Raw genomic sequence first — 7,061 nt, forward strand, 5'->3', positions numbered from 1 at the left:
GACAGTTAAAGAATATATTCATAAAATTTGACTGAAATTGATGGGTGAGCATTTCATCCAATTGGATGTGCAAGGAGCCGTGTAAGCATTGATTTGTGGGTTCAATTCTGACTTGGGTTAGCTTATCATTTTTCAGTCAATTGTTTATATATAAATATCGTTTTAAATTGGAGTATATATATTATATAGTTATTATAGCACGGTGGTTCTCCAGCATGACCACAGCCACTTGGCTGAAACCCATAAATAAATAAATAATATATATATATATATATATACAGATATGGAAATAATTTATTCTCAAACGCAGAATAATGCTGAACAGCATGTATAGGACAGATAATTCTTATACTGCAGAAAAATTTGTCAGCAGCCAGCCATGAGACTCAAATTCACATCTTTGTGATTACCAGTCAAGTGCTTTACCATTAAGCTAAACTGCCTACTCACAAATTTTTCTGCAATTTTTGAACTTATACATTTAGCTTTTTATAGACACTGTATGTGAAATTCAAATTACGATATATGTAAACAAACAAGCTTGCTTTTTTATGGAAGCATTGAGATGTATTGAAATATACAGATATAGAAATATATATAATATATAATATATAATATATATATATATATATATATATTTATATATATATATATATATATATATATATATATATATATATATATATATATATATAGGGAGAATTCACAAAAAAAAACAAAAGACGAAGACAGGTGGTGTAGACAACAAACAGATGTATTAGTATAATGCTTGGGAAGTGAAAAAGTTTTTAACATTTCCAGCCTACACTCTTCCACAAAAAGAAACAAGGAGAGAAAAAAAAGAATGTGTAGTGGCTAGCGATATATATATATATATATATATATATATATATATATATATATATATATATATATATATATATATATATATATATATATATATATATATATATATAGTTTATTATTCTGTAATAGGTAGGATCAACAAATAAAGTACACTATCCAGTGAGAGATAAATATCATTTAATATACACTGAATTTTAAAATGAGGTAACAATAGTTTCATGCGAAAGAGTATAGAGTGAGCCTGAAGGATTGTTTGGAGACATGTGGCCCATTATATAAATCTGGCAGATTATTCTATCTCTACAGCATGAAACTGTAGGTGGCTCTTTTTAAAATTCTGTGTATATTAAATGTTTGTGTGTGTGTGTGTGTGTGTGTGTGCGCGCGCGCGTGTGTGTGTGTGTGTGTGTGCGTTTGTTTCCCCACTCTAATGCTGCCCTAATAATAATTATCCTTTCTATTAGAGACACAAGGCCTGAAATTTTAGGGACCCCCAGTGTTTAACTGATATTTATTTCATTGACCCAAAAATGATGAAAGGCAAAGTCAACCACGACAGCATTTGAATTCACAACATATGGTTTCCTAACTAAATATTACAGTAAAAGCTGTTATGTGACAGACGCAATACACAACTGACTTTTGAGGTAGGGGTGAGAGGTAAGAGAAAGATGGGTGGAGCAGAAACGGTGGTTGAGTCCATTATAACAGAGATGGGGGAGGGACAAGTTGCAGACAAGAACTCACAAAAGAGAGAGGGTGGGAATATAACCAATAAATGCCATAATGAGCAAGGGGTGCCAGAGTAAAACATCAACAACCAAGATAAATGCATTAGCAGAACCAAACTGACAAGTTTCATAAAAAGATCTTTATTTACTTCCAACATATATATATATAGACACACACACACAAAGTGGTGCTCTAGCATGGCCTTGGCTAAAACAAACTTAAGAACATAAAGGTCTATATTATCTATATCCTCTCCCTCCGTCCCTCACCCCCACTGCTAATTAACTTATGTATCCCTGTTTCTAAACAGGTGAGCAAATATACTGACATATAGAGACTACACCTACTAGAAATAATAACCAAATGCCCCCTTTGATTAAATACTAAGAAAAAAGAGGGGAGGAGGATACATTTATAATGTAGTCCTAGATATATTATGTCTAAATATAAGATGGAATGGTCAAAGCTGATCAGGGCTGACCTGAGGCAAAACAACAAAGAAAGGACACATGATGTACTATACCTGAAGACTAGACAAACAGATGGTCATGGCTGAAACGCCTTTGGCTATAACATTTGGTTTGCTGCATCAGGGCTGACCCGAGGCTAAACAACCACCACAATTGAAAACACATTTAATAATGTAGTCCCAGGTACACTATGTCTCTGTAAAAGACAGGATGGTCATAGCAGGAATACCTTTCATTATGTCTATAAGGAAGGACACATTAGATTATGTAGTGCTAGATGGGCTATATCTAAAAATATAAGACAGAGTGGTCAAAGCTGGAGTGTCCTTCAAATGGCTATTTGCTCTTTCAGGCTGAACTAGGACTAAACTACAACAAAGATATGTAAACATTAAAATTATGGACCCTGACCTGTATATGTGCATTATCTCGGAGTGTGTGTGTGGGTGTGTGTATATATATATATATATATAGCACATAATTTTGTCAGTGAACAGGTCGCGGTCTCAAAGCGACGAAAATATTTTGACAAATTAAATTTAAATGTTGAAGTGAATCTAACGGATTTTGTGTGTTATTTTAAATGGCTTATAAACACCTTCCACGCTGCAATTTTTTTCGTTCCAGCACACAATCTCAGATCAGGTCACTTGCTATGCAAGTGCATCTCCGTAATATATATATATATATATATATATATATATATATATATATATATATATATATATATATATAATATATATATACATATATAATGGCACTCCGTCGGTTTGCCGATGAGGGTTCCAGGTGATCTGATCAATGGAACAGCCTGCTCATTGAATTAACGTGCAAGTGGCTGAGCGTTCCACTGACACGTGTACCTTTAATGTAGTTCTCGGGGGAGATTCAGCATGACACAGAGTGTGGCAAGGCTGGCCCTTTGGAATACAGGTACAACAGAAACAGGAAGAAAGAGTGAGAGAAAGTTGAGGTGAAAGAGTACAGCAGGGTTCGCCACTACCCCCCTGCCAGAGCCTCGTGGAGCTTTAGGTGTTTTCGTTCAATAAACATTCACAACGCCCGGTCTGGGAATCGAAACCGTGATCCTACAACCATGAGTTTGCTGCCCTAACCACTGGGTCATTGCGCCTCCACAAGGCACAATGGCCCATTGGTTAGGGCAGCAGACTATACGTATATATATATATATATATATATATATACAGAAAGAGAGAGAGAGAGAGAGGGTCAGGCACGGCTGCGTGGTAAGTTTGCGTCCCAACCATATGGTTCTGGGTGCTGTCTCACTGAATGGCATCTTGAATAAATGTCTTTTACTATAGCCCTGGGCCAACCAAAACATTGTGAATGGATTTGCCAGATGGAAATTGAAAGAAGCGTATCATATTTGTAGTATGTACGTTTGTATGTATGTCTTTGTGCTTGTGTTTGTCTCCCACCACCACTTGACAACCAGTGTTGGTTTGTTTACATCCACATAACTTAACAGTTCGGCAGGGGAGACCCTATAGAATAAGTAAAGAAAATGATAATTACTGGGGTTGATTCATTTGATTAAAACCCTTCAAGGCAGTGCCCCAGTATGGCCACAGTCCAATAACTGAAACAAGTGACAGATATGCATGCATGAGTATGTGTGTGTCTGTGTGTGCATGTGTGTGTATGTGCTTTTGTGTGTGTGTGTGTGTGTGTGTGTGTGTGTGTGTGTGTGTATGTGTCGGTGGAATTTGAACTCAGAACATAAAGATGGACAGAATGCTTAATGCCATGCTAACAAACCACCCTGGCCCCTGTGCCGGTGGCACGTAAAAAGCACCATCCGAACATGGCCAATGCCAGTACCCCCTGAATGGCCCCCGTGCCAGTAGCATGTAAAAAGCACCATCCAGTACCCCCTGGCTGGCCCCCATGCCGGTGGCATGTAAAAAGCACCATCCGAATGTGGCCAATACCAGGCTCACCTGACTGGCTCCTGTGCCGGTGGCACATAAAAAGCATCATCCAAGCATGATTGATGCCAAGCCCGCCTGACTGTTCCTGTGCCAGTGACATGTAAAAAGCACCCACTATGCCTTTGGAGTGGTTGGCGTAGAAACCTTGCCAGATCACTTTGGAGCCTGGTGCAGCCTCCTGGCTTGCCAGTCCCCACTCAAACCATCCAACTCATGCCAGCACTGTAGGCACAAGGCCTGAAATTTGGGGGGAGGGGGCTTGTCGATTGTATCAATCCCAGCACTTGACTGATATTTCATTTATCAACCCTGAAAGGATTAAAGGCAAAGTCGACCCCAGCAGAATTTGAATTCAGAGCATGAAGTTGTGCTAACGATTCTGCCAGCTCACCACCTAAATAATAATAATAATTAATTCTTTTATTGGCTATAAGGGCTTACATAAAAACAACATGAAATGACAAAACAGGACGATACATAGGGTTTTAAAATGTGTAAATAAAAATAAACAAATAAAACTCCCAATAGAGGAAGGCGCTTTAAGGCTATTTGTGGAAAATCCCACAAAAGCCGCAGGTGCTTGACCAACAAGGCAAGAGCCCTTAATACACACACACACACATATATATAACATAACAGTTTGGCTCAGCTCTTCATTACTTAAAAGTAAGCATCACCATCATTTAACATCTGTTTTCCATGCTGGCATGAGTTAGATGGTTTGACAGGATACAGAGATAGGGTAAGTGCGTGGGTAAGTTCGCAAGATTATGAAAGAAGGCGGGAATGTAGTGAATGGACACAAATAGAGGGAGGGGTGCTAGGAGGATATGTTGTGGGGAAGAGAGTCAACAGGGACGCATTGCGTGCAGGTAGTTTCATGAGGGTGTTACAGTGGGGTAGAGGGTAACACAGTGTCCTGATAGTTAACAACTAATGCGGGTAGTTTATTCCATGCTTCAGTAATTCTGAGTATGAAAAAACTGTTTCCAAAAGATATGGGTGCACTTTTTCCTCTCTCTTATGAATTCTTGACTAACAGTCCTAAGTCCAGGTGGCCGTAATTAGCCACACCACATTGATTGTTTTAAGTACAGCAGCGGTGGCACTATAAAACTAATTTGTTTTGCTATTTAGAAGACCACATGTATGTGTGGTCGAGCAAAATATAGGGTCTCTCTACGATCATTCACATGAGATTCTCAGGTCAATGAGGGCACCTCTATACAGCTGTTCGCCTCGCTAGAAATAACAGCCAAATATCCCTTAAACCATCGTCTTTTTTTTTTTTTAAGTGGTGGGGACAATGTGATTCCTAAAACATAACAAAATAGATTAGTTTCTCTGTAGTGGATAGTGAAGAAGTTTATGTTGGGTCCTTACCTTTCATCTGTGAGGGAAAATTACGAAGTAATATTGACGAAGGCCAAGAAACCGAAACACTGTTTCTTCACCTCTTCCTCGTGGGGAATAAACTTATTATTTCTGTCATTGACTAAACATTGTTGAAGTCACTTCAACACCAGTTCAATATTTCGTTCTATAGAAAAGATAGGCAGGCACCGCTGGAACACCTTTCATCATAGCTCAGCTTCATCTGGGTTTTTCTGGGGATAAACACCACAAATAACAACAGCATGTATCCATGTTCACTAGCCCTTAAATATGAGAATTAAAGGGATTCGGGGAAGGATGTTACAGGTTCTAAGTTTCTTGAACGTAGACAAGTCCAAGGGAGATAATTCTCTCAGTACTTTTTAAAAAACTTTTTTGTTTTTAATAATTAACTCCCGATGTGTTCCGTAGTTCAAATCCTGCCGAAGTCAGCTTTACCTTTCGTCCTTCTGGAAAGATAATGAAGGGAGCGATATAATAAAGTGTCTATCATATATTGGGTCAATTTAACACATTCCTCCTCCAATATTTTAAGACTTATTACAATAGATAGTTAACAGAAAGACGGCAAGTTGGCAGAATCGTTAGCACGTTGGACGAAATGCCCGTCGTTACATTCTGAGTTCAAATTCCGCCGACGTCGACTTCACCTTTTATCCTTTCGGGATCGATAAATTAAGTATCAGTTGCGTAGTGGGGTCGCTCTAATCGACTGTCTGCCTCCCCAAAAATTTCAGACCTTGTGGTTAGAGTAGAAAGGATTGTTAGTTACCAGAGTAAAGCGATGAGCTGGCGGGTAAAATGCTTAGCGGTATTTCGTCTGTCTTTACGTTCTGAGTTCAAATTCCACCGAGATCGACTTTTCCTTTCATCTTTTCGGGGTCGATAAATTAAGTACCATTGAAACATTGGAGTCGATGTAATCGACTAGTCCCTTCCCCCAAAATTCCAGCTCTTGTGCCTTTAGTAGAAATCTTTATTAGCTGCATATATGGACGGGTAATTTTCAACTTGCCCGTCATACTGTTATCACCATGGGTAATATCAGGAAATATGATACACATTCAATAATAATAACAATTTAACGTTTTTCATGGTTCTTGTATAAAATGATGAAATGACTATTAATTTTCAAAGAAAAATATTTAATATCTTAAAATAAAATTAAATCAGATAAATTTCTCGTTTGTATAACTCCTCCCAAAATCACTCTCTCATTTATTTCCTCTATTCCTTCTCTTTCTTTTTTTTCTTTATGATTCTTTTTCCCTTACTGTGTTTATATATGCTTGCACTCACAGTCTGCCACCAAGCCTAAAATGTGCACTCATCCTGCTCTTCTTATATTTACTCTCTCTCTCTCTTCCCCTCCTTCTGTATAATGTAAAGTGTGACTGGAGACAACAACCAACCAACAAACATTTATGCCAGCAATTCTTTATTTAGAGACTATTTTTTAATCTTAAATCCCAATTTTCTGGATAAGTTGGGGAAGTATTTGTTGTTGTAGTCGCTGTTGTTGTTGTCATCGTCATCATTGTTGTTCTTGCTACATATACTCACACACACTACCCTCTACTAGATATATATATATATCTGTGTGTGTGTGTGTGTGTGTGTGTGTGTGTGTGTGTGTGTGTGTGTGTGTGTGTGTGTGTGTATC

This window comes from Octopus bimaculoides, chromosome 26 (assembly GCF_046866305.1).
Source record: "Octopus bimaculoides isolate indiv1 chromosome 26, ASM4686630v1, whole genome shotgun sequence".
Classification (NCBI taxonomy): domain Eukaryota; kingdom Metazoa; phylum Mollusca; class Cephalopoda; order Octopoda; family Octopodidae; genus Octopus; species Octopus bimaculoides.